The sequence below is a fragment of the Salvelinus fontinalis genome, chromosome 5 (genome assembly GCF_029448725.1).
Source record: "Salvelinus fontinalis isolate EN_2023a chromosome 5, ASM2944872v1, whole genome shotgun sequence".
Taxonomy (NCBI): domain Eukaryota; kingdom Metazoa; phylum Chordata; class Actinopteri; order Salmoniformes; family Salmonidae; genus Salvelinus; species Salvelinus fontinalis.
Genome location: NC_074669.1, coordinates 6144190 through 6170570, shown reverse-complemented (window position 1 = coordinate 6170570; position 26381 = coordinate 6144190). Strand labels below are relative to the sequence as shown.

The 26381-nt window shown below is 38.6% G+C and overlaps 26 non-coding genes across 26 annotated transcripts; all 26 read left to right on the top strand.

The window, feature by feature from the left end:
• Positions 1 to 776: 776 nt before the first annotated feature.
• On the top strand, positions 777 to 992 carry LOC129856266 (small nucleolar RNA U3). Its single transcript, XR_008759679.1, has one exon. It is a non-coding gene; the product is annotated as a small nucleolar RNA U3 (small nucleolar RNA).
• Positions 993 to 1791: 799 nt separating this feature from the next.
• On the top strand, positions 1792 to 2007 carry LOC129856365 (small nucleolar RNA U3). Its single transcript, XR_008759770.1, has one exon. It is a non-coding gene; the product is annotated as a small nucleolar RNA U3 (small nucleolar RNA).
• Positions 2008 to 2807: 800 nt separating this feature from the next.
• Positions 2808 to 3023, top strand: LOC129856265 (small nucleolar RNA U3). The gene has a single exon (XR_008759678.1). It is a non-coding gene; the product is annotated as a small nucleolar RNA U3 (small nucleolar RNA).
• Positions 3024 to 3823: 800 nt separating this feature from the next.
• LOC129856264 (small nucleolar RNA U3) lies at positions 3824 to 4039 on the top strand. Its single transcript, XR_008759677.1, has one exon. It is a non-coding gene; the product is annotated as a small nucleolar RNA U3 (small nucleolar RNA).
• Positions 4040 to 4838: 799 nt separating this feature from the next.
• Positions 4839 to 5054, top strand: LOC129856349 (small nucleolar RNA U3). Its single transcript, XR_008759755.1, has one exon. It is a non-coding gene; the product is annotated as a small nucleolar RNA U3 (small nucleolar RNA).
• Positions 5055 to 5854: 800 nt separating this feature from the next.
• On the top strand, positions 5855 to 6070 carry LOC129856360 (small nucleolar RNA U3). Its single transcript, XR_008759765.1, has one exon. It is a non-coding gene; the product is annotated as a small nucleolar RNA U3 (small nucleolar RNA).
• An 800-nt stretch (positions 6071 to 6870) lies between these two features.
• Positions 6871 to 7086, top strand: LOC129856359 (small nucleolar RNA U3). Its single transcript, XR_008759764.1, has one exon. It is a non-coding gene; the product is annotated as a small nucleolar RNA U3 (small nucleolar RNA).
• Positions 7087 to 7885: 799 nt separating this feature from the next.
• On the top strand, positions 7886 to 8101 carry LOC129856372 (small nucleolar RNA U3). The gene has a single exon (XR_008759775.1). It is a non-coding gene; the product is annotated as a small nucleolar RNA U3 (small nucleolar RNA).
• A 799-nt stretch (positions 8102 to 8900) lies between these two features.
• Positions 8901 to 9116, top strand: LOC129856316 (small nucleolar RNA U3). Its single transcript, XR_008759725.1, has one exon. It is a non-coding gene; the product is annotated as a small nucleolar RNA U3 (small nucleolar RNA).
• Positions 9117 to 9915: 799 nt separating this feature from the next.
• Positions 9916 to 10131, top strand: LOC129856280 (small nucleolar RNA U3). Its single transcript, XR_008759691.1, has one exon. It is a non-coding gene; the product is annotated as a small nucleolar RNA U3 (small nucleolar RNA).
• Positions 10132 to 10929: 798 nt separating this feature from the next.
• On the top strand, positions 10930 to 11145 carry LOC129856279 (small nucleolar RNA U3). The gene has a single exon (XR_008759690.1). It is a non-coding gene; the product is annotated as a small nucleolar RNA U3 (small nucleolar RNA).
• Positions 11146 to 11943: 798 nt separating this feature from the next.
• LOC129856299 (small nucleolar RNA U3) lies at positions 11944 to 12159 on the top strand. Its single transcript, XR_008759709.1, has one exon. It is a non-coding gene; the product is annotated as a small nucleolar RNA U3 (small nucleolar RNA).
• A 798-nt stretch (positions 12160 to 12957) lies between these two features.
• On the top strand, positions 12958 to 13173 carry LOC129856233 (small nucleolar RNA U3). The gene has a single exon (XR_008759648.1). It is a non-coding gene; the product is annotated as a small nucleolar RNA U3 (small nucleolar RNA).
• A 797-nt stretch (positions 13174 to 13970) lies between these two features.
• On the top strand, positions 13971 to 14186 carry LOC129856297 (small nucleolar RNA U3). Its single transcript, XR_008759707.1, has one exon. It is a non-coding gene; the product is annotated as a small nucleolar RNA U3 (small nucleolar RNA).
• Positions 14187 to 14984: 798 nt separating this feature from the next.
• Positions 14985 to 15200, top strand: LOC129856232 (small nucleolar RNA U3). Its single transcript, XR_008759647.1, has one exon. It is a non-coding gene; the product is annotated as a small nucleolar RNA U3 (small nucleolar RNA).
• Positions 15201 to 15997: 797 nt separating this feature from the next.
• Positions 15998 to 16213, top strand: LOC129856244 (small nucleolar RNA U3). The gene has a single exon (XR_008759659.1). It is a non-coding gene; the product is annotated as a small nucleolar RNA U3 (small nucleolar RNA).
• Positions 16214 to 17011: 798 nt separating this feature from the next.
• LOC129856382 (small nucleolar RNA U3) lies at positions 17012 to 17227 on the top strand. The gene has a single exon (XR_008759784.1). It is a non-coding gene; the product is annotated as a small nucleolar RNA U3 (small nucleolar RNA).
• Positions 17228 to 18026: 799 nt separating this feature from the next.
• On the top strand, positions 18027 to 18242 carry LOC129856328 (small nucleolar RNA U3). Its single transcript, XR_008759735.1, has one exon. It is a non-coding gene; the product is annotated as a small nucleolar RNA U3 (small nucleolar RNA).
• A 796-nt stretch (positions 18243 to 19038) lies between these two features.
• Positions 19039 to 19254, top strand: LOC129856237 (small nucleolar RNA U3). Its single transcript, XR_008759652.1, has one exon. It is a non-coding gene; the product is annotated as a small nucleolar RNA U3 (small nucleolar RNA).
• Positions 19255 to 20052: 798 nt separating this feature from the next.
• Positions 20053 to 20268, top strand: LOC129856291 (small nucleolar RNA U3). Its single transcript, XR_008759701.1, has one exon. It is a non-coding gene; the product is annotated as a small nucleolar RNA U3 (small nucleolar RNA).
• A 797-nt stretch (positions 20269 to 21065) lies between these two features.
• Positions 21066 to 21281, top strand: LOC129856247 (small nucleolar RNA U3). Its single transcript, XR_008759661.1, has one exon. It is a non-coding gene; the product is annotated as a small nucleolar RNA U3 (small nucleolar RNA).
• A 797-nt stretch (positions 21282 to 22078) lies between these two features.
• LOC129856287 (small nucleolar RNA U3) lies at positions 22079 to 22293 on the top strand. Its single transcript, XR_008759697.1, has one exon. It is a non-coding gene; the product is annotated as a small nucleolar RNA U3 (small nucleolar RNA).
• A 799-nt stretch (positions 22294 to 23092) lies between these two features.
• On the top strand, positions 23093 to 23307 carry LOC129856311 (small nucleolar RNA U3). Its single transcript, XR_008759721.1, has one exon. It is a non-coding gene; the product is annotated as a small nucleolar RNA U3 (small nucleolar RNA).
• A 799-nt stretch (positions 23308 to 24106) lies between these two features.
• LOC129856260 (small nucleolar RNA U3) lies at positions 24107 to 24321 on the top strand. Its single transcript, XR_008759674.1, has one exon. It is a non-coding gene; the product is annotated as a small nucleolar RNA U3 (small nucleolar RNA).
• Positions 24322 to 25120: 799 nt separating this feature from the next.
• On the top strand, positions 25121 to 25335 carry LOC129856290 (small nucleolar RNA U3). The gene has a single exon (XR_008759700.1). It is a non-coding gene; the product is annotated as a small nucleolar RNA U3 (small nucleolar RNA).
• A 799-nt stretch (positions 25336 to 26134) lies between these two features.
• Positions 26135 to 26349, top strand: LOC129856306 (small nucleolar RNA U3). The gene has a single exon (XR_008759716.1). It is a non-coding gene; the product is annotated as a small nucleolar RNA U3 (small nucleolar RNA).
• The last annotated feature ends 32 nt before the right edge of the window (positions 26350 to 26381 follow it).

Below are 26381 nucleotides of genomic sequence, written 5' to 3'. Positions count from 1 at the left end.
ACTGAAATGTCTTCAATGTTCTTATCGTTAATAAAATAAATCCTATAGAATCAGTCCTGAGACCCCAGCATAAATCTTCTTTTTAGTTTACCGACTTTCATTTATCTCCATGTCCAGCACTTATATTTAGCTTCACAATGAGGTGTTTCACCATTTTCCTTTCAGGACAACCTTTGACCTTCCTTTGATCTTCTGCGTAGAAGACCCCTGTACCTTATAACAACTCTTGTGTAGCTTGTGAGAATCATAGAGCAAAACATGTTACATGTGCATGTTCAATAGAGTCTCAGCTTTTCATAGATAGGTTTTAGTAGTTTGTAATTCAAACCATTCTGTTTCTACAGATGTTTTTGTAAAAAAAAAGACCCGGCCTGGGCCCCTTCGGGATCCGTCTTCGTCTCACGAACACAGCTCTATCTCAGCTACCGTTAATCACACAGACGAACTCTTGGTACCACTGGATGCGGAAGACAAAGACAAATCTGATGGTACAACCCATACGTCTATAGCTAAAACACACAATAATTAAAAGGGGGTAGAATTCCACAAAAATAACCAGCTTTGAAATATGAATGGCTGTCCACCAACATTAGGTCATATTTTACCTGTTGGCAACCAGCATCGTTGACCATATTTCTCATTTGAGGAACCTCGCAATTCTCCATAATTAACATAATTTGTTTGCAACAACTGTTGATGCTGAGAATGCAACACAAACCGGTGGTGCAAATGCTCTTTTCAAGATGCTTCACCTTGATCACAACAACTTCCACACCTAGACTATACTTTCAGGGATAATTTCTATAGTTCTTTACTTGAGAAATGTGTGTCTAAAGTGGAAGGTCTCGCTATCCATGATGATGTTTCAAGATATTCCCATTCAGAGCATGAATCTGGTGGCTAGAAATGACTTTGCTCATTTTTCTTCCACCTTTGATGACTGTTCCTTGTTCTTCAATGAACATGGATGAAGGGAATATGTTCTGAGTGGATGTTAACCATGTACAACAAAAACTACTGAAATGTCTACAATGTTATTATCGTTAATAAAATAAATCCTATAGAATCAGTCCTGAGACCCCAGCATAAATCTTCTTTTTAGTTTACCGACTTTCCTTTATCTCCATGTCCAGCACTTATATTTAGCTTCACAATGAGGTGTTTCACCATTTTCCTTTCAGGACAACCTTTGACCTTCCTTTGATCTTCTGCGTAGAAGACCCCTGTACCTTCTAACAACTCTTGTGTAGCTTGTGAGCATCATAGAGCAAAACATGTTACATGTGCATGTTCGATAGAGTCTCAGCTTTTCATAGATAGGTTTTAGTAGTTTGTAATTCAAACCATTCTGTTTCTACAGATGTTTTTGTAAAAAAAAGACCCGGCCTGGGCCCCTTCGGGATCCGTCTTCGTCTCACGAACACAGCTCTATCTCAGCTACCGTTAATCACACAGACGAACTCTTGGTACCACTGGATGCGGAAGACAAAGACAAATCTGATGGTACAACCCATACGTCTATAGCTAAAACACACAATAATTAAAAGGGGGTAGAATTCCACAAAAATAACCAGCTTTGAAATATGGATGGCTGTCCACCAGCATTAGGTCATATTTTACCTGTTGGCAACCAGCATCGTTGACCATATTTCTCATTTGAGGAACCTCGCAATTCTCCATAATTAACATAATTTGATTGCAACAACTGTTGATGCTGAGAATGCAACACAAACCGGTGGTGCAAATGCTCTTTTCAAGACGCTTCACCTTGATCACAACAATGTCCACACCAGGACTATACTTTCAGGGATCATTTCTATAGTTCTTTACTTGAGAAATGTCTGTCTGAAGTGGCAGGTCTCGCAATCCATGATGATGATTCAAGATATTCCTGTTCAGAGCATGAATCTGGTGGCTAGAAATGACTTTGCTCATTTTTCTTCCACCTTTGATGACTGTTCCTTGTTCTTAAATGAACATGGATGAAGGGAATATGTTCTGAGTGGATGTTAACCATGTACAACAAAAACTACTGAAATGTCTTCAATGTTCTTATCGTTAATAAAATAAATCCTATAGAATCAGTCCTGAGACCCCAGCATAAATCTTCTTTTTAGTTTTCCGACTTTCATTTATCTCCATGTCCAGCACTTATATTTAGCTTCACAATGAGGTGTTTCACCATTTTCCTTTCAGGACAACCTTTGACCTTCCTTTGATCTTCTGCGTAGAAGACCCCTGTACCTTATAACAACTCTTGTGTAGCTTGTGAGAATCATAGAGCAAAACATGTTACATGTGCATGTTCAATAGAGTCTCAGCTTTTCATAGATAGGTTTTAGTAGTTTGTAATTCAAACCATTCTGTTTCTACAGATGTTTTTGTAAAAAAAAAGACCCGGCCTGGGCCCCTTCGGGATCCGTCTTCGTCTCACGAACACAGCTCTATCTCAGCTACCGTTAATCACACAGACGAACTCTTGGTACCACTGGATGCGGAAGACAAAGACAAATCTGATGGTACAACCCATACGTCTATAGCTAAAACACACAATAATTAAAAGGGGGTAGAATTCCACAAAAATAACCAGCTTTGAAATATGAATGGCTGTCCACCAACATTAGGTCATATTTTACCTGTTGGCAACCAGCATCGTTGACCATATTTCTCATTTGAGGAACCTCGCAATTCTCCATAATTAACATAATTTGTTTGCAACAACTGTTGATGCTGAGAATGCAACACAAACCGGTGGTGCAAATGCTCTTTTCAAGATGCTTCACCTTGATCACAACAACTTCCACACCTAGACTATACTTTCAGGGATAATTTCTATAGTTCTTTACTTGAGAAATGTGTGTCTAAAGTGGAAGGTCTCGCTATCCATGATGATGTTTCAAGATATTCCCATTCAGAGCATGAATCTGGTGGCTAGAAATGACTTTGCTCATTTTTCTTCCACCTTTGATGACTGTTCCTTGTTCTTCAATGAACATGGATGAAGGGAATATGTTCTGAGTGGATGTTAACCATGTACAACAAAAACTACTGAAATGTCTACAATGTTATTATCGTTAATAAAATAAATCCTATAGAATCAGTCCTGAGACCCCAGCATAAATCTTCTTTTTAGTTTACCGACTTTCCTTTATCTCCATGTCCAGCACTTATATTTAGCTTCACAATGAGGTGTTTCACCATTTTCCTTTCAGGACAACCTTTGACCTTCCTTTGATCTTCTGCGTAGAAGACCCCTGTACCTTCTAACAACTCTTGTGTAGCTTGTGAGCATCATAGAGCAAAACATGTTACATGTGCATGTTCAATAGAGTCTCAGCTTTTCATAGATAGGTTTTAGTAGTTTGTAATTCAAACCATTCTGTTTCTACAGATGTTTTTGTAAAAAAAAAGACCCGGCCTGGGCCCCTTCGGGATCCGTCTTCGTCTCACGAACACAGCTCTATCTCAGCTACCGTTAATCACACAGACGAACTCTTGGTACCACTGGATGCGGAAGACAAAGACAAATCTGATGGTACAACCCATACGTCTATAGCTAAAACACACAATAATTAAAAGGGGGTAGAATTCCACAAAAATAACCAGCTTTGAAATATGAATGGCTGTCCACCAACATTAGGTCATATTTTACCTGTTGGCAACCAGCATCGTTGACCATATTTCTCATTTGAGGAACCTCGCAATTCTCCATAATTAACATAATTTGTTTGCAACAACTGTTGATGCTGAGAATGCAACACAAACCGGTGGTGCAAATGCTCTTTTCAAGATGCTTCACCTTGATCACAACAACTTCCACACCTAGACTATACTTTCAGGGATAATTTCTATAGTTCTTTACTTGAGAAATGTGTGTCTAAAGTGGAAGGTCTCGCTATCCATGATGATGTTTCAAGATATTCCCATTCAGAGCATGAATCTGGTGGCTAGAAATGACTTTGCTCATTTTTCTTCCACCTTTGATGACTGTTCCTTGTTCTTCAATGAACATGGATGAAGGGAATATGTTCTGAGTGGATGTTAACCATGTACAACAAAAACTACTGAAATGTCTACAATGTTATTATCGTTAATAAAATAAATCCTATAGAATCAGTCCTGAGACCCCAGCATAAATCTTCTTTTTAGTTTACCGACTTTCCTTTATCTCCATGTCCAGCACTTATATTTAGCTTCACAATGAGGTGTTTCACCATTTTCCTTTCAGGACAACCTTTGACCTTCCTTTGATCTTCTGCGTAGAAGACCCCTGTACCTTCTAACAACTCTTGTGTAGCTTGTGAGCATCATAGAGCAAAACATGTTACATGTGCATGTTCGATAGAGTCTCAGCTTTTCATAGATAGGTTTTAGTAGTTTGTAATTCAAACCATTCTGTTTCTACAGATGTTTTTGTAAAAAAAAGACCCGGCCTGGGCCCCTTCGGGATCCGTCTTCGTCTCACGAACACAGCTCTATCTCAGCTACCGTTAATCACACAGACGAACTCTTGGTACCACTGGATGCGGAAGACAAAGACAAATCTGATGGTACAACCCATACGTCTATAGCTAAAACACACAATAATTAAAAGGGGGTAGAATTCCACAAAAATAACCAGCTTTGAAATATGGATGGCTGTCCACCAGCATTAGGTCATATTTTACCTGTTGGCAACCAGCATCGTTGACCATATTTCTCATTTGAGGAACCTCGCAATTCTCCATAATTAACATAATTTGATTGCAACAACTGTTGATGCTGAGAATGCAACACAAACCGGTGGTGCAAATGCTCTTTTCAAGACGCTTCACCTTGATCACAACAACGTCCACACCAAGACTATACTTTCAGGGATCATTTCTATAGTTCTTTACTTGAGAAATGTGTGTCTAAAGTGGAAGGTCTCGCTATCCATGATGATGATTCAAGATATTCCCATTCAGAGCATGAATCTGGTGGCTAGAAATGACTTTGCTCATTTTTCTTCCACCTTTGATGACTGTTCCTTGTTCTTCAATGAACATGGATGAAGGGAATATGTTCTGAGTGGATGTTAACCATGTACTACAAAAACTGCTGAAATGTCTTCAATGTTCTTATCGTTAATAAAATAAATCCTATAGAATCAGTCCTGAGACCCCAGCATAAATCTTCTTTTTAGTTTTCTGACTTTCATTTATCTCCATGTCCAGCACTTATATTTAGCTTCACAATGAGGTTTTTCACCATTTTCCTTTCAGGACAACCTTTGACCTTTCCTTTGATCTTCTGCGTAGAAGACCCCTGTACCTTATAACAACTCTTGTGTAGCTTGTGAGCATCATAGAGCAAAACATGTTACACGTGCATGTTCGATAGAGTCTCAGCTTTTCATAGATAGGTTTTAGTAGTTTGTAATTCAAACCATTCTGTTTCTACAGATGTTTTTGTAAAAAAAAGACCCGGCCTGGGCCCCTTCGGGATCCGTCTTCGTCTCACGAACACAGCTCTATCTCAGCTACCGTTAATCACACAGACGAACTCTTGGTACCACTGGATGCGGAAGACAAAGACAAATCTGATGGTACAACCCATACGTCTATAGCTAAAACACACAATAATTAAAAGGGGGTAGAATTCCACAAAAATAACCAGCTTTGAAATATGGATGGCTGTCCACCAGCATTAGGTCATATTTTACCTGTTGGCAACCAGCATCGTTGACCATATTTCTCATTTGAGGAACCTCGCAATTCTCCATAATTAACATAATTTGATTGCAACAACTGTTGATGCTGAGAATACAACACAAACCGGTGGTGCAAATGCTCTTTTCAAGACGCTTCACCTTGATCACAACAACTTCCACACCAAGACTATACTTTCAGGGATCATTTCTATAGTTCTTTACTTGAGAAATGTCTGTCTAAAGTGGAAGGTCTCGCTATCCATGATGATGATTCAAGATTTTCCCGTTCAGAGCATGAATCTGGTGGCTAGAAATGACTTTGCTCATTTTTCTTCCACCTTTGATGACTGTTCCTTGTTCTTCAATGAACATGGATGAAGGGAATATGTTCTGAGTGGATGTTAACCATGTACAACAAAAACTACTGAAATGTCTTCAATGTTATTATCGTTAATAAAATAAATCCTATAGAATCATTCCTGAGACCCCAGCATAAATCTTCTTTTTAGTTTACCGACTTTCATTTATCTCCATGTCCAGCACTTATATTTAGCTTCACAATGAGGTGTTTCACCATTTTCCTTTCAGGACAACCTTTGACCTTTCCTTTGATCTTCTGCGTAGAAGACCCCTGTACCTTATAACAACTCTTGTGTAGCTTGTGAGCATCATAGAGCAAAACATGTTACACGTGCATGTTCGATAGAGTCTCAGCTTTTCATAGATAGGTTTTAGTAGTTTGTAATTCAAACCATTCTGTTTCTACAGATGTTTTTGTAAAAAAAAGACCCGGCCTGGGCCCCTTCGGGATCCGTCTTCGTCTCACGAACACAGCTCTATCTCAGCTACCGTTAATCACACAGACGAACTCTTGGTACCACTGGATGCGGAAGACAAAGACAAATCTGATGGTACAACCCATACGTCTATAGCTAAAACACACAATAATTAAAAGGGGGTAGAATTCCACAAAAATAACCAGCTTTGAAATATGGATGGCTGTCCACCAGCATTAGGTCATATTTTACCTGTTGGCAACCAGCATCGTTGACCATATTTCTCATTTGAGGAACCTCGCAATTCTCCATAATTAACATAATTTGATTGCAACAACTGTTGATGCTGAGAATGCAACACAAACCGGTGGTGCAAATGCTCTTTTCAAGACGCTTCACCTTGATCACAACAACTTCCACACCAAGACTATACTTTCAGGGATCATTTCTATAGTTCTTTACTTGAGAAATGTCTGTCTAAAGTGGAAGGTCTCGCTATCCATGATGATGATTCAAGATTTTCCCGTTCAGAGCATGAATCTGGTGGCTAGAAATGACTTTGCTCATTTTTCTTCCACCTTTGATGACTGTTCCTTGTTCTTCAATGAACATGGATGAAGGGAATATGTTCTGAGTGGATGTTAACCATGTACAACAAAAACTACTGAAATGTCTTCAATGTTATTATCGTTAATAAAATAAATCCTATAGAATCAGTCCTGAGACCCCAGCATAAATCTTCTTTTTAGTTTACCGACTTTCATTTATCTCCATGTCCAGCACTTATATTTAGCTTCACAATGAGGTGTTTCACCATTTTCCTTTCAGGACAACCTTTGACCTTCCTTTGATCTTCTGCGTAGAAGACCCCTGTACCTTATAACAACTCTTGTGTAGCTTGTGAGAATCATAGAGCAAAACATGTTACATGTGCATGTTCGATAGAGTCTCAGCTTTTCATAGATAGGTTTTAGTAGTTTGTAATTCAAACCATTCTGTTTCTACAGATGTTTTTGTAAAAAAAAGACCCGGCCTGGGCCCCTTCGGGATCCGTCTTCGTCTCACGAGCACAGCTCTATCTCAGCTACTGTTAATCACACAGACGAACTCTTGGTACCACTGGAAGCGGAAGACAAAGACAAATCTGATGGTACAACCCATACGTCTATAGCTAAAACACACAATAATTAAAAGGGGGTAGAATTCCACAAAAATAACCAGCTTTGAAATATGGATGGCTGTCCACCAGCATTAGGTCATATTTTACCTGTTGGCAACCAGCATCGTTGACCATATTTCTCATTTGAGGAACCTCGCAATTCTCCATAATTAACATAATTTGATTGCAACAACTGTTGATGCTGAGAATGCAACACAAACCGGTGGTGCAAATGCTCTTTTCAAGACGCTTCACCTTGATCACAACAACTTCCACACCAAGACTATACTTTCAGGGATCATTTCTATAGTTCCTTACTTGAGAAATGTCTGTCTAAAGTGGAAGGTCTCGCTATCCATGATGATGATTCAAGATATTCCCGTTCAGAGCATGAATCTGGTGGCTAGAAATGACTTTGCTCATTTTTCTTCAACCTTTGATGACTGTTCCTTGTTTTTCAATGAACATGGATGAAGGGAATATGTTCTGAGTGGATGTTAACCATGTACAACAAAAACTACTGAAATGTCTTCAATGTTATTGTCGTTAATAAAATAAATCCTATAGAATCAGTCTTGAGACCCCAGCATAAATCTTCTTTTTAGTTTTCCGACTTTCATTTATCTCCATGTCCAGCACTTATATTTAGCTTCACAATGAGGTGTTTCACCATTTTCCTTTCAGGACAACCTTTGACCTTCCTTTGATCTTCTGCATAGAAGACCCCTGTACCTTATAACAACTCTTGTGTAGCTTGTGAGAATCATAGAGCAAAACATGTTACATGTGCATGTTCGATAGAGTCTCAGCTTTTCATAGATAGGTTTTAGTAGTTTGTAATTCAAACCATTCTGTTTCTACAGATGTTTTTGTAAAAAAAAGACCCGGCCTGGGCCCCTTCGGGATCCGTCTTCGTCTCACGAACACAGCTCTATCTCAGCTACCGTTAATCACACAGACGAACTCTTGGTACCACTGGATGCGGAAGACAAAGACAAATCTGATGGTACAACCCATACGTCTATAGCTAAAACACACAATAATTAAAAGGGGGTAGAATTCCACAAAAATAACCAGCTTTGAAATATGGATGGCTGTCCACCAGCATTAGGTCATATTTTACCTGTTGGCAACCAGCATCGTTGACCATATTTCTCATTTGAGGAACCTCGCAATTCTCCATAATTAACATAATTTGATTGCAACAACTGTTGATGCTGAGAATGCAACACAAACCGGTGGTGCAAATGCTCTTTTCAAGACGCTTCACCTTGATCACAACAACTTCCACACCAAGACTATACTTTCAGGGATCATTTCTATAGTTCTTTACTTGAGAAATGTCTGTCTAAAGTTGAAGGTCTCGCTATCCATGATGATGATTCAAGATATTCCCGTTCAGAGCATGAATCTGGTGGCTAGAAATGACTTTGCTCATTTTTCTTCCACCTTTGATGACTGTTCCTTGTTCTTCAATGAACATGGATGAAGGGAATATATTCTGAGTGGATGTTAACCATGTACAACAAAAACTACTGAAATGTCTTCAATGTTATTGTCGTTAATAAAATAAATCCTATAGAATCAGTCCTGAGACCCCAGCATAAATCTTCTTTTTAGTTTTCCGACTTTCATTTATCTCCATGTCCAGCACTTATATTTAGCTTCACAATGAGGTGTTTCACCATTTTCCTTTCAGGACAACCTTTGACCTTCCTTTGATCTTCTGCATAGAAGACCCCTGTACCTTATAACAACTCTTGTGTAGCTTGTGAGAATCATAGAGCAAAACATGTTACATGTGCATGTTCGATAGAGTCTCAGCTTTTCATAGATAGGTTTTAGTAGTTTGTAATTCAAACCATTCTGTTTCTACAGATGTTTTTGTAAAAAAAAGACCCGGCCTGGGCCCCTTCGGGATCCGTCTTCGTCTCACGAACACAGCTCTATCTCAGCTACCGTTAATCACACAGACGAACTCTTGGTACCACTGGATGCGGAAGACAAAGACAAATCTGATGGTACAACCCATACGTCTATAGCTAAAACACACAATAATTAAAAGGGGGTAGAATTCCACAAAAATAACCAGCTTTGAAATATGAATGGCTGTCCACCAACATTAGATCATATTTTACCTGTTGGCAACCAGCATCGTTGACCATATTTCTCATTTGAGGAACCTCGCAATTCTCCATATTTAACATAATTTGATCGCAACAACTGTTGATGCTGAGAATGCAACACAAACCGGTGGTGCAAATGCTCTTTTCAAGATGCTTCACCTTGATCACAACAACTTCCACACCAAGACTATACTTTCAGGGATCATTTCTATAGTTCTTTACTTGAGAAATGTGTGTCTAAAGTGGAAGGTCTCGCTATCCATGATGATGATTCAAGATATTCCCGTTCAGAGCATGAGTCTGGTGGCTAGAAATGACTTTGCTCATTTTTCTTCCACCTTTGATGACTGTTCCTTGTTCTTCAATGAACATGGAAGAAGGGATTATGTTGTGAGTGGATGTTAACCATGTACAAAAAAAACTACTGAAGTGTCTCCAATGTTCTTATCGTTAATAAAATAAATCCTATAGAAGCAGTCCTGAGACCTAGTAAAAATTATCTTTTTAGTTTTCCGACTTTCATTTATCTCCATGTCCAGCACTTATATTTAGCTTCACAATGAGGTGTTTCACCATTTTCCTTTCAGGACAACCTTTGACCTTCCTTTGATTTTCTGCGTAGAAGAACCCTGTACCTTCTAACAACTCTTGTGTAGCTTGTGAGAATCATAGAGCAAAACATGTTACATGTGCATGTTCGATAGAGTCTCAGCTTTTCATAGATAGGTTTTAGTAGTTTGTAATTCAAACCATTCTGTTTCTACAGATGTTTTTGTAAAAAAAAGACCCGGCCTGGGCCCCTTCGGGATCCGTCTTCGTCTCACGAACACAGCTCTATCTCAGCTACCGTTAATCACACAGACGAACTCTTGGTACCACTGGATGCGGAAGACAAAGACAAATCTGATGGTACAACCCATACGTCTATAGCTAAAACACACAATAATTAAAAGGGGGTAGAATTCCACAAAAATAACCAGCTTTGAAATATGAATGGCTGTCCACCAACATTAGATCATATTTTACCTGTTGGCAACCAGCATCGTTGACCATATTTCTCATTTGAGGAACCTCGCAATTCTCCATATTTAACATAATTTGATCGCAACAACTGTTGATGCTGAGAATGCAACACAAACCGGTGGTGCAAATGCTCTTTTCAAGATGCTTCACCTTGATCACAACAACTTCCACACCAAGACTATACTTTCAGGGATCATTTCTATAGTTCTTTACTTGAGAAATGTGTGTCTAAAGTGGAAGGTCTCGCTATCCATGATGATGATTCAAGATATTCCCGTTCAGAGCATGAGTCTGGTGGCTAGAAATGACTTTGCTCATTTTTCTTCCACCTTTGATGACTGTTCCTTGTTCTTCAATGAACATGGAAGAAGGGATTATGTTGTGAGTGGATGTTAACCATGTACAAAAAAAACTACTGAAGTGTCTCCAATGTTCTTATCGTTAATAAAATAAATCCTATAGAAGCAGTCCTGAGACCTAGTAAAAATTATCTTTTTAGTTTTCCGACTTTCATTTATCTCCATGTCCAGCACTTATATTTAGCTTCACAATGAGGTGTTTCACCATTTTCCTTTCAGGACAACCTTTGACCTTCCTTTGATTTTCTGCGTAGAAGAACCCTGTACCTTCTAACAACTCTTGTGTAGCTTGTGAGAATCATAGAGCAAAACATGTTACATGTGCATGTTCGATAGAGTCTCAGCTTTTCATAGATAGGTTTTAGTAGTTTGTAATTCAAACCATTCTGTTTCTACAGATGTTTTTGTAAAAAAAAGACCCGGCCTGGGCCCCTTCGGGATCCGTCTTCGTCTCACGAACACAGCTCTATCTCAGCTACCGTTAATCACACAGACGAACTCTTGGTACCACTGGATGCGGAAGACAAAGACAAATCTGATGGTACAACCCATACGTCTATAGCTAAAACACACAATAATTAAAAGGGGGTAGAATTCCACAAAAATAACCAGCTTTGAAATATGAATGGCTGTCCACCAACATTAGATCATATTTTACCTGTTGGCAACCAGCATCGTTGACCATATTTCTCATTTGAGGAACCTCGCAATTCTCCATATTTAACATAATTTGATCGCAACAACTGTTGATGCTGAGAATGCAACACAAACCGGTGGTGCAAATGCTCTTTTCAAGATGCTTCACCTTGATCACAACAACTTCCACACCAAGACTATACTTTAAGGGATCATTTCTATAGTTCTTTACTTGAGAAATGTGTGTCTAAAGTGGAAGGTCTCGCTATCCATGATGATGATTCAAGATATTCCCGTTCAGAGCATGAGTCTGGTGGCTAGAAATGACTTTGCTCATTTTTCTTCCACCTTTGATGACTGTTCCTTGTTCTTCAATGAACATGGAAGAAGGGATTATGTTGTGAGTGGATGTTAACCATGTACAAAAAAAACTACTGAAGTGTCTCCAATGTTCTTATCGTTAATAAAATAAATCCTATAGAAGCAGTCCTGAGACCTAGTAAAAATTATCTTTTTAGTTTTCCGACTTTCATTTATCTCCATGTCCAGCACTTATATTTAGCTTCACAATGAGGTGTTTCACCATTTTCCTTTCAGGACAACCTTTGACCTTCCTTTGATTTTCTGCGTAGAAGAACCCTGTACCTTCTAACAACTCTTGTGTAGCTTGTGAGCATCATAGAGCAAAACATGTTACATGTGCATGTTCGATAGAGTCTCAGCTTTTCATAGATAGGTTTTAGTAGTTTGTAATTCAAACCATTCTGTTTCTACAGATGTTTTTGTAAAAAAAAGACCCGGCCTGGGCCCCTTCAGGATCCGTCTTCGTCTCACGAACACAGCTCTATCTCAGCTACCGTTAATCACACAGACGAACACTTGGTACCACTGGATGCGGAAGACAAAGACAAATCTAATGGTACAACCCATACGTCTATAGCTAAAACACACAATAATTAAAAGGGGGTAGAATTCCACAAAAATAACCAGCTTTGAAATATGAATGGCTGTCCACCAACATTAGGTCATATTTTACCTGTTGGCAACCAGCATCGTTGACCATATTTCTCATTTGAGGAACCTCGCAATTCTCCATAATTAACATAATTTGATTGCAACAACTGTTGATGCTGAGAATGCAACACAAACCGGTGGTGCAAATGCTCTTTTCAAGATCCTTCACCTTGATCACAACAACTTCCACACCAAGACTATACTTTCAGAGATCATTTCTATAGTTCTTTACTTGAGAAATGTGTGTCTAAAGTGGAAGGTCTCGCTATCCATGATGGTGATTCAAGATATTCCCATTCAGAGCATGAATCTGGTGGCTAGAAATGACTTTGCTCATTTTTCTTCCACCTTTGATGACTGTTCCTTGTTCTTCAATGAACATGGATGAAGGGAATATGTTCTGAGTGGATGTTAACCATGTACAAAAAAAACTACTGAAATGTCTCAAATGTTTTTAAAGTAAAAAAATAAATCCTATAGAATCAGTCCTGAGACCCAGCATTAATCTTCTTTTTAGTTTTCCGACTTTCATTTATCTCCATGTCCAGCACTTATATTTAGCTTCACAATGAGGTGTTTCACCATTTTCCTTTCAGGACAACCTTTGACCTTCCTTTGATCTTCTGCGTAGAAGAACCCTGTACCTTCTAACAACTCTTGTGTAGCTTGTGAGCATCATAGAGCAAAACATGTTACATGTGCATGTTCGATAGAGTCTCAGCTTTTCATAGATAGGTTTTAGTAGTTTGTAATTCAAACCATTCTGTTTCTACAGATGTTTTTGTAAAAAAAAGACCCGGCCTGGGCCCCTTCAGGATCCGTCTTCGTCTCACGAACACAGCTCTATCTCAGCTACCGTTAATCACACAGACGAACACTTGGTACCACTGGATGCGGAAGACAAAGACAAATCTAATGGTACAACCCATACGTCTATAGCTAAAACACACAATAATTAAAAGGGGGTAGAATTCCACAAAAATAACCAGCTTTGAAATATGGATGGCTGTCCACCAACATTAGGTCATATTTTACCTGTTGGCAACCAGCATCGTTGACCATATTTCTCATTTGAGGAACCTCGCAATTCTCCATAATTAACATAATTTGATTGCAACAACTGTTGATGCTGAGAATGCAACACAAACCGGTGGTGCAAATGCTCTTTTCAAGATCCTTCACCTTGATCACAACAACTTTCACACCAAGACTATACTTTCAGAGACCATTTCTATAGCTCTTTACTTGAGAAATGTGTGTCTAAAGTGGAAGGTCTCGCTATCCATGATGATGATTCAAGATATTCCCATTCAGAGCATGAATCTGGTGGCTAGAAATGACTTTGCTCATTTTTCTTCCACCTTTGATGACTGTTCCTTGTTCTTCAATGAACATGGACGAAGGGAATATGTTCTGAGTGGATGTTAACCATGTACAACAAAAATTACTGAAGTGTCTCCAATGTTCTTATCGTTAATAAAATAAATCCTATAGAAGCAGTCCTGAGACCTAGTAAAAATTATCTTTTTAGTTTTCCGACTTTCATTTATCTCCATGTCCAGCACTTATATTTAGCTTCACAATGAGGTGTTTCACCATTTTCCTTTCAGGACAACCTTTGACCTTCCTTTGATTTTCTGCGTAGAAGAACCCTGTACCTTCTAACAACTCTTGTGTAGCTTGTGAGCATCATAGAGCAAAACATGTTACATGTGCATGTTCGATAGAGTCTCAGCTTTTCATAGATAGGTTTTAGTAGTTTGTAATTCAAACCATTCTGTTTCTACAGATGTTTTTGTAAAAAAAAGACCCGGCCTGGGCCCCTTCAGGATCCGTCTTCGTCTCACGAACACAGCTCTATCTCAGCTACCGTTAATCACACAGACGAACACTTGGTACCACTGGATGCGGAAGACAAAGACAAATCTAATGGTACAACCCATACGTCTATAGCTAAAACACACAATAATTAAAAGGGGGTAGAATTCCACAAAAATAACCAGCTTTGAAATATGAATGGCTGTCCACCAACATTAGGTCATATTTTACCTGTTGGCAACCAGCATCGTTGACCATATTTCTCATTTGAGGAACCTCGCAATTCTCCATAATTAACATAATTTGATTGCAACAACTGTTGATGCTGAGAATGCAACACAAACCGGTGGTGCAAATGCTCTTTTCAAGATCCTTCACCTTGATCACAACAACTTCCACACCAAGACTATACTTTCAGAGATCATTTCTATAGTTCTTTACTTGAGAAATGTGTGTCTAAAGTGGAAGGTCTCGCTATCCATGATGGTGATTCAAGATATTCCCATTCAGAGCATGAATCTGGTGGCTAGAAATGACTTTGCTCATTTTTCTTCCACCTTTGATGACTGTTCCTTGTTCTTCAATGAACATGGATGAAGGGAATATGTTCTGAGTGGATGTTAACCATGTACAAAAAAAACTACTGAAATGTCTCAAATGTTTTTAAAGTAAAAAAATAAATCCTATAGAATCAGTCCTGAGACCCAGCATTAATCTTCTTTTTAGTTTTCCGACTTTCATTTATCTCCATGTCCAGCACTTATATTTAGCTTCACAATGAGGTGTTTCACCATTTTCCTTTCAGGACAACCTTTGACCTTCCTTTGATCTTCTGCATAGAAGAACCTTGTAACTTCTAACAACTCTTGTGTAGCTTGTGAGCATCATAGAGCAAAACATGTTACATGTGCATGTTCAATAGAGTCTCAGCTTTTCATAGATAGGTTTTAGTAGTTTGTAATTCAAACCATTCTGTTTCTACAGATGTTTTTGTAAAAAAAAGACCCGGCCTGGGCCCCTTCGGGATCCGTCTTCGTCTCACGAACACAGCTCTATCTCAGCTACTGTTAATCACATAGACGAACTCTTGGTACCACTGGAAGCGGAAGACAAAGACAAATCTGATGGTACAACCCATACGTCTATAGCTAAAACACACAATAATTAAAAGGGGGTAGAATTCCACAAAAATAACCAGCTTTGAAATATGAATGGCTGTCCACCAACATTAGGTCATATTTTACCTGTTGGCAACCAGCATCGTTGACCATATTTCTCATTTGAGGAACCTCGCAATTCTCCATAATTAACATAATTTGATTGCAACAACTGTTGATGCTGAGAATGCAACACAAACCGGTGGTGCAAATGCTCTTTTCAAGATCCTTCACCTTGATCACAACAACTTCCACACCAAGACTATACTTTCAGAGACCATTTCTATAGTTCTTTACTTGAGAAATGTGTGTCTAAAGTGGAAGGTCTCGCTATCCATGATGATGATTCAAGATATTCCCATTCAGAGCATGAATCTGGTGGCTAGAAATGACTTTGCTCATTTTTCTTCCACCTTTGATGACTGTTCCTTGTTCTTCAATGAACATGGACGAAGGGAATATGTTCTGAGTGGATGTTAACCATGTACAACAAAAACTACTGAAATGTCTCAAATGTTTTTAAAGTAAAAAAATAAATCCTATAGAATCAGTCCTGAGAACCAGCATAAATCTTCTTTTTAGTTTTCCGACTTTCATTTATCTCCATGTCCAGCACTTATATTTAGCTTCACAATGAGGTGTTTCACCATTTTCCTTTCAGGACAACCTTTGACTTTCCTTTGATCTTCTGCGTAGAAGAACCCTGTACCTTCTAACAACTCTTGTGTAGCTTGTGAGCATCATAGAGCAAAACATGTTACATGTGCATGTTCGATAGAGTCTCAGCTTTTCATAGATAGGTTTTAGTAGTTTGTAATTCAAACCATTCTGTTTCTACAGATGTTTTTGTAAAAAAAAAGACCCGGCCTGGGCCCCTTCGGGATCCGTCTTCGTCTCACGAACACAGCTCTATCTCAGCTACCGTTAATCACACAGACGAACTCTTGGTACCACTGGATGCGGAAGACAAAGACAAATCTGATGGTACAACCCATACGTCTATAGCTAAAACACACAATAATTAAAAGGGGGTAGAATTCCACAAAAATAACCAGCTTTGAAATATGAATGGCTGTCCACCAACATTAGGTCATATTTTACCTGTTGGCAACCAGCATCGTTGACCATATTTCTCATTTGAGGAACCTCACAATTCTCCATAATTAACATAATTTGATTGCAACAACTGTTGATGCTGAGAATGCAACACAAACCGGTGGTGCAAATGCTCTTTTCAAGATGCTTCACCTTGATCACAACAACTTCCACACCAAGACTATACTTTCAGAGATCATTTCTATAGTTCTTTACTTGAGAAATGTGTGTCTAAAGTGGAAGGTCTCGCTATCCGTGATGATGATTCAAGATATTCCCATTCAGAGCATGAATCTGGTGGCTAGAAATGACTTTGCTCATTTTTCTTCCACCTTTGATGACTGTTCCTTGTTCTTCAATGAACATGGATGAAGGGAATATGTTCTGAGTGGATGTTTACCATGTACAACAAAAACTACTGAAGTGTCTCCAATGTTCTTATCGTTAATAAAATAAATCCTATAGAAGCAGTCCTGAGACCTAGTATAAATCTTCTTTTTAGTTTTCCGACTTTCATTTATCTCCATGTCCAGCACTTATATTTAGCTTCACAATGAGGTGTTTCACCATTTTCCTTTCAGGACAACCTTTGACCTTCCTTTGATCTTCTGCATAGAAGAACCTTGTAACTTCTAACAACTCTTGTGTAGCTTGTGAGCATCATAGAGCAAAACATGTTACATGTGCATGTTCAATAGAGTCTCAGCTTTTCATAGATAGGTTTTAGTAGTTTGTAATTCAAACCATTCTGTTTCTACAGATGTTTTTGTAAAAAAAAAGACCTGGCCTGGGCCCCTTCGGGATCCGTCTTCGTCTCACGAACACAGCTCTATCTCAGCTACCGTTAATCACACAGACGAACTCTTGGTACCACTGGATGCGGAAGACAAAGACAAATCTGATGGTACAACCCATACGTCTATAGCTAAAACACACAATAATTAAAAGGGGGTAGAATTCCACAAAAATAACCAGCTTTGAAATATGAATGGCTGTCCACCAACATTAGGTCATATTTTACCTGTTGGCAACCAGCATCGTTGACCATATTTCTCATTTGAGGAACCTCACAATTCTCCATAATTAACATAATTTGATTGCAACAACTGTTGATGCTGAGAATGCAACACAAACCGGCGGTGCAAATGCTCTTTTCAAGATCCTTCACCTTGATCACAACAACTTCCACACCAAGACTATACTTTCAGGGATCATTTCTATAGTTTTTTACTTGAGAAATATCTGTCTGAAGTGGAAGGTCTCGCTATCCATGATGATGATTCAAGATATTCCCGTTCAGAGCATGAGTCTGGTGGCTAGAAATGACTTTGCTCATTTTTCTTCCACCTTTGATGACTGTTCCTTGTTCTTCAATGAACATGGATGAAGGGAATATGTTCTGAGTGGATGTTAACCATGTACAACAAAAACTACTGAAATGTCTCAAATGTTTTTAAAGTATAAAAATAAATCCTATAGAATCAGTCCTGAGACCCAGCATTAATCTTCTTTTTAGTTTTCCGACTTTCATTTATCTCCATGTCCAGCACTTATATTTAGCTTCACAATGAGGTGTTTCATCATTTTCCTTTCAGGACAACCTTTGACCTTCCTTTGATCTTCTGCATAGAAGAACCTTGTAACTTCTAACAACTCTTGTGTAGCTTGTGAGCATCATAGAGCAAAACATGTTACATGTGCATGTTCAATAGAGTCTCAGCTTTTCATAGATAGGTTTTAGTAGTTTGTAATTCAAACCATTCTGTTTCTACAGATGTTTTTGTAAAAAAAGACCCGGCCTGGGTCCCTTCAGGATCCGTCTTCGTCTCACGAACACAGCTCTATCTCAGCTACCGTTAATCACACAGACGAACTCTTGGTACCACTGGATGCGGAAGACAAAGACAAATCTGATGGTACAACCCATACGTCTATAGCTAAAACACACAATAATTAAAAGGGGGTAGAATTCCACAAAAATAACCAGCTTTGAAATATGAATGGCTGTCCACCAACATTAGGTCATATTTTACCTGTTGGCAATCAGCATCGTTGACCATATTTCTCATTTGAGGAACCTCGCAATTCTCCATAATTAACATAATTTGATTGCAACAACTGTTGATGCTGAGAATGCAACACAAACCGGTGGAGCAAATGCTCTTTTCAAGATGCTTCACCTTGATCACAACAACTTCCACACCAAGACTATACTTTCAGGGGTCATTTCTATAGTTCTTTACTTGAGAAATCTGTGTCTTAAGTGGATGGTCTCTCTATCCATGATGATGATTCAAGATATTCCCATTCAGAGCATGAATCTGGTGGCTAGAAATGACTTTGCTCATTTTACTTCCACCTTTAATGACTGTTCCTTGTTCGTCAATGAACATGGATGAAGGGAATATGTTCTGAGTGGATGTTAACCATGTACAACAAAAACTACTGAAGTGTCTCCAATGTTCTTATTGTTAATAAAATAAATCCTATAGAATCAGTCCTGAGACCTAGTATAAATCTTCTTTTTAGTTTTCCGACTTTCATTTATCTCCATGTCCAGCACTTATATTTAGCTTCACAATGAGGTGTTTCACCATTTTCCTTTCAGGACAACCTTTGACCTTCCTTTGATCTTCTGCGAAGAAGAACCTTGTAACTTCTAACAACTCTTGTGCAGCTTGTGAGCATCATAGAGCAAAACATGTTACATGTGCATGTTCGATAGAGTCTCAGCTTTTCATAGATAGGTTTTAGTAGTTTGTAATTCAAACCATTCTGTTTCTACAGATGTTTTTGTAAAAAAAAGACCCGGCCTGGGCCCCTTCGGGATCCGTCTTCGTCTCACGAACACAGCTCTATCTCAGCTACCGTTAATCACACTGACGAACTCTTGGTACCACTGGATGCGGAAGACAAAGACAAATCTGATGGTACAACCCATACATCTATAGCTAAAACACACAATCATTAAAAGGGGGTAGAATTCCACAAAAATAACCAGCTTTGAAATATGGATGGCTGTCCACCAACATTAGGTCATATTTTACCTGTTGGCAACCAGCATCGTTGACCATATTTCTCATTTGAGGAACCTCGCAATTCTCCATAATTAACATCATTTGATTGCAACAAATGTTGATGCTGAGAATGCAACACAAACCGGTGGTGCAAATGCTCTTTTCAAGATCCTTCACCTTGATCACAACAACTTCCACACCAAGTCTATACTTTCAGGGATCGTTTCTATAGTTCTTTACTTGAGAAATGTGTGTCTAAAGTGGAAGGTCTCACTATCCATGATGATGATTCAAGATAATCCCATTCAGAGCATGAACCTGGTGGCTAGAAATGACTTTGCTCATTTTTCTTCCACCTTTAATGACTGTTCCTTGTTCTTCAATGAACATGGACGAAGGGAATATGTTCTGAGTGGATGTTAACCATGTACAACAAAAACTACTGAAATGTCTCAAATGTTTTTAAAGTTAAAAAATAAATCCTATAGAATCAGTCCTGAGACCCAGCATTAATCTTCTTTTTAGGTTTCTGACTTTCATTTATCTCCATGTCCAGCACTTATATTTAGCTTCACAATGAGGTGTTTCACCATTTTCCTTTCAGGACAACCTTTGACCTTCCTTTGATCTTCTGCATAGAAGAACCTTGTAACTTCTAACAACTCTTGTGTAGCTTGTGAGCATCATAGAGCAAAACATGTTACATGTGCATGTTCAATAGAGTCTCAGCTTTTCATAGATAGGTTTTAGTAGTTTGTAATTCAAACCATTCTGTTTCTACAGAAGTTTTGTATAAAAAAACACCTGGCCTGGGCCCCTTCGGGATCCGTCTTCGTCTCACGAACACAGCTCTATCTCAGCTACCGTTAATCACACAGACGAACTCTTGGTACCACTGGATGCGGAAGACAAAGACACATCTGATGGTACAACCCATACGTCTATAGCTAAAACACACAATAATTAAAAGGGGGTAGAATTCCACAAAAATAACCAGCTTTGAAATATGGATGGCTGTCCACCAACATTAGGTCATATTTTACCTGTTGGCAACCAGCATCGTTGACCATATTTCTCATTTGAGGAACCTCGCAATTCTCCATAATTAACATAATTTGATTGCAACAACTGTTGATGCTGAGAATGCAACACAAACCGGTGGTGCAAATGCTTTTTTCAAGATCCTTCACCTTGATCACAACATCTTCCACACCAAGACTATACTTTCAGGGATCATTTCTATAGTTCTTTACTTGAGAAATGTGTGTCTAAAGTGGAAGGTCTCGCTATCCATGATGATGATTCAAGAAATTCCCATTCAGAGCATGAATCTGGTGGCTAGAAATGACTTTGCTCATTTTTCTTCCACCTTTGATGACTGTTCCTTGTTCTTCAATGAACATGGACAAAGGGAATATGTTCTGAGTGGATGTTAACCATGTACAACAAAAACTACTGAAATGTCTTAAATGTTTTTAAAGTTGAAAAATAAATCCTATAGAATCAGTCCTGAGACCCAGCATTAATCTTCTTTTTAGTTTTCTGACTTTCATTTATCTCCATGTCCAGCACTTATATTTAGCTTCACAGTGAGGTGTTTCACCATTTTCCTTTCAGGACAGCCTTTGACTTTCCTTTGATCTTCTGCGTAGAAGAACCCTGTACCTTCTAACAACTCTTGTGTAGCTTGTGAGCATCATAGAGCAAAACATGTTACATGTGCATGTTCGATAGAGTCTCAGCTTTTCATAGATAGGTTTTAGTAGTTTGTAATTCAAACCATTCTGTTTCTACAGATGTTTTTGTAAAAAAAAGACCCGGCCTGGGCCCCTTCGGGATCCGTCTTCGTCTCACGAACACAGCTCTATCTCAGCTACCGTTAATCACACAGACGAACTCTTGGTACCACTGGATGCGGAAGACAAAGACAAATCTGATGGTACAACCCATACATCTATAGCTAAAACACACAATAATTAAAAGGGGGTAGAATTCCACAAAAATAACCAGCTTTGAAATATGAATGGCTGTCCACCAACATTAGGTCATATTTTACCTGTTGGCAACCAGCATCGTTGACCATATTTCTCATTTGAGGAACCTCGCAATTCTCCATAATTAACATAATTTGTTTGCAACAACTGTTGATGCTGAGAATGCAACACAAACCGGTGGTGCAAATGCTCTTTTCAAGATGCTTCACCTTTATCACAACAACTTCCACACCAAGACTATACTTTCAGGGATCATTTCTATAGTTCTTTACTTGAGAAATGTGTGTCTAAAGTGGAAAGTTTCACTATCCATGATGATGATTCAAGATATTCCCATTCAGAGCATGAATTTGGTGGCTAGAAAAGACTTTGCTCATTTTTCTTCCACCTTTAATGACTGTGCCTTGTCTTCAATGAACATGGATGAAGGGAATATGTTCTGAGTGGATGTTAACCATGTACAACAAAAACTACTGAAATGTCTTCAATGTTCTTATCGTTAACAAAATAAATCCTATAGAATCAGTCCTGAGACCGCAGCATAAATCTTCTTTTTAGTTTTCTGACTTTCATTTATCTCCATGTCCAGCACTTATATTTAGCTTCACAGTGAGGTGTTTCACCATTTTCCTTTCAGGACAACCTTTGACTTTCCTTTGATCTTCTGCGTAGAAGAACCCTGTACCTTCTAACAACTCTTGTGTAGCTTGTGAGAATCATAGAGCAAAACATGTTACATGTGCATGTTCGATAGAGTCTCAGCTTTTCATAGATAGGTTTTAGTAGTTTGTAATTCAAACCATTCTGTTTCTACAGATGTTTTTGTAAAAAAAAGACCGGGCCTGGGCCCCTTCGGGATCCGTCTTCGTCTCACGAACACAGCTCTATCTCAGCTACCGTTAATCACACAGACGAACTCTTGGTACCACTGGATGCGGAAGACAAAGACAAATCTGATGGTACAACCCATACGTCTATAGCTAAAACACACAATAATTAAAAGGGGGTAGAATTCCACAAAAATAACCAGCTTTGAAATATGAATGGCTGTCCACCAACATTAGGTCATATTTTACCTGTTGGCAACCAGCATCGTTGACCATATTTCTCATTTGAAGAACCTCACAATTCTCCATAATTAACATAATTTGATTGCAACAACTGTTGATGCTGAGAATGCAACACAAACCGGTGGTGCAAATGCTCTTTTCAAGATGCTTCACCTTGATCACAACAACTTCCACACCAAAACTATATTTTCAGGGATCATTTCTATAGTTCTTTACTTGAGAAATGTGTGTCTAAAGTGGAAGATTTCACTATCCATGATGATGATTCAAGATATTCCCATTCAGAGCATGAATCTGGTGGCTAGAAATGACTTTGCTCATTTTTCTTCCACCTTTAATGACTGTTCCTTGTCTTCAATGAACATGGATGAAGGGAATATGTTCTGAGTGGATGTTAACCATGTACAACAAAAACTACTGAAGTGTCTCCAATGTTCTTATCGTTAATAAAATAAATCCTATTGAATCAGTCCTGAGACCCCAGCATAAATCTTCTTTTTAGTTTTCTGACTTTCATTTATCTCCATGTCCAGCACTTATATTTAGCTTCACAATGAGGTGTTTCACCATTTTCCTTTCAGGACAACCTTTGACTTTCCTTTGATCTTCTGCGTAGAAGAACCCTGTACCTTCTAACAACTCTTGTGTAGCTTGTGAGCATCATAGAGCAAAACATGTTACATGTGCATGTTCGATAGAGTCTCAGCTTTTCATAGATAGGTTTTAGTAGTTTGTAATTCAAACCATTCTGTTTCTACAGATGTTTTTGTAAAAAAAAGACCCGGCCTGGGCCCCTTCGGGATCCGTCTTCGTCTCACGAACACAGCTCTATCTCAGCTACCGTTAATCACACAGACGAACTCTTGGTACCACTGGATGCGGAAGACAAAGACAAATCTGATGGTACAACCCATACATCTATAGCTAAAACACACAATAATTAAAAGGGGGTAGAATTCCACAAAAATAACCAGCTTTGAAATATGAATGGCTGTCCACCAACATTAGGTCATATTTTACCTGTTGGCAACCAGCATCGTTGACCATATTTCTCATTTGAGGAACCTCGCAATTCTCCATAATTAACATAATTTGTTTGCAACAACTGTTGATGCTGAGAATGCAACACAAACCGTTGGTGCAAATGCTCTTTTCAAGATGCTTCACCTTGATCACAACAACTTCCACACCAAGACTATACTTTCAGGGATCATTTCTATAGTTCTTTACTTGAGAAATGTGTGTCTAAAGTGGAAGGTTTCACTATCCATGATGATGATTCAAGATATTCCCATTCAGAGCATGAATCTGGTGGCTAGAAATGACTTTGCTCATTTTTCTTCTACCTTTAATGACTGTGCCTTGTCTTCAATGAACATGGATGAAGGGAATATGTTCTGAGTGGATGTTAACCATGTACAACAAAAACTACTGAAATGTCTCCAATGTTCTTATCGTTAACAAAATAAATCCTATAGAATCAGTCCTGAGACCCCAGCATAAATCTTCTTTTTAGTTTTCTGACTTTCATTTATCTCCATGTCCAGCACTTATATTTAGCTTCACAGTGAGGTGTTTCACCATTTTCCTTTCAGGACAACCTTTGACTTTCCTTTGATCTTCTGCGTAGAAGAACCCTGTACCTTCTAACAACTCTTGTGTAGCTTGTGAGCATCATAGAGCAAAACATGTTACATGTGCATGTTCGATAGAGTCTCAGCTTTTCATAGATAGGTTTTAGTAGTTTGTAATTCAAACCATTCTGTTTCTACAGATGTTTTTGTAAAAAAAAGACCCGGCCTGGGCCCCTTCGGGATCCGTCTTCGTCTCACGAACACAGCTCTAGCTCAGCTACCGTTAATCACACAGACGAACTCTTGGTACCACTGGATGCGGAAGACAAAGACAAATCTGATGGTACAACCCATACGTCTATAGCTAAAACACACAATAATTAAAAGGGGGTAGAATTCCACAAAAATAACCAGCTTTGAAATATGAATGGCTGTCCACCAACATTAGGTCATATTTTACCTGTTGGCAACCAGCATCGTTGACCATATTTCTCATTTGAGGAACCTCACAATTCTCCATAATTAACATAATTTGATTGCAACAACTGTTGATGCTGAGAATGCAACACAAACCGGTGGTGCAAATGCTCTTTTCAAGATGCTTCACCTTGATCACAACAACTTCCACACCAAGACTATATTTTCAGGGATCATTTCTATAGTTCTTTACTTGAGAAATGTGTGTCTAAAGTGGAAGATTTCACTATCCATGATGATGATTCAAGATATTCCCATTCAGAGCATGAATCTGGTGGCTAGAAATGACTTTGCTCATTTTTCTTCCACCTTTAATGACTGTTCCTTGTCTTCAATGAACATGGATGAAGGGAATATGTTCTGAGTGGATGTTAACCATGTACAACAAAAACTACTGAAGTGTCTCCAATGTTCTTATCGTTAATAAAATAAATCCTATTGAATCAGTCCTGAGACCCCAGCATAAATCTTCTTTTTAGTTGTCTGACTTTCATTTATCTCCATGTCCAGCACTTATATTTAGCTTCACAGTGAGGTGTTTCACCATTTTCCTTTCAGGACAACCTTTGACTTTCCTTTGATCTTCTGCGTAGAAGAACCCTGTACCTTCTAACAACTCTTGTGTAGCTTGTGAGCATCATAGAGCAAAACATGTTACATGTGCATGTTCGATAGAGTCTCAGCTTTTCATAGATAGGTTTTAGTAGTTTGTAATTCAAACCATTCTCTTTCTACAGATGTTTTTGTAAAAAAAAGACCCGGCCTGGGCCCCTTCGGGATCCGTCTTCGTCTCACGAACACAGCTCTATCTCAGCTACCGTTAATCACACAGACGAACTCTTGGTACCACTGGATGCGGAAGACAAAGACAAATCTGATGGTACAACCCATACATCTATAGCTAAAACACACAATAATTAAAAGGGGGTAGAATTCCACAAAAATAACCAGCTTTGAAATATGAATGGCTGTCCACCAACATTAGGTCATATTTTACCTGTTGGCAACCAGCATCGTTGACCATATTTCTCATTTGAGGAACCTCGCAATTCTCCATAATTAACATAATTTGTTTGCAACAACTGTTGATGCTGAGAATGCAACACAAACCGTTGGTGCAAATGCTCTTTTCAAGATGCTTCACCTTGATCACAACAACTTCCACACCAAGACTATACTTTCAGGGATAATTTCTATAGTTCTTTACTTGAGAAATGTGTGTCTAAAGTGGAAGGTTTCACTATCCATGATGATGATTCAAGATATTCCCATTCAGAGCATGAATCTGGTGGCTAGAAATGACTTTGCTCATTTTTCCTCTACCTTTAATGACTGTGCCTTGTCTTCAATGAACATGGATGAAGGGAATATGTTCTGAGTGGATGTTAACCATGTACAACAAAAACTACTGAAAT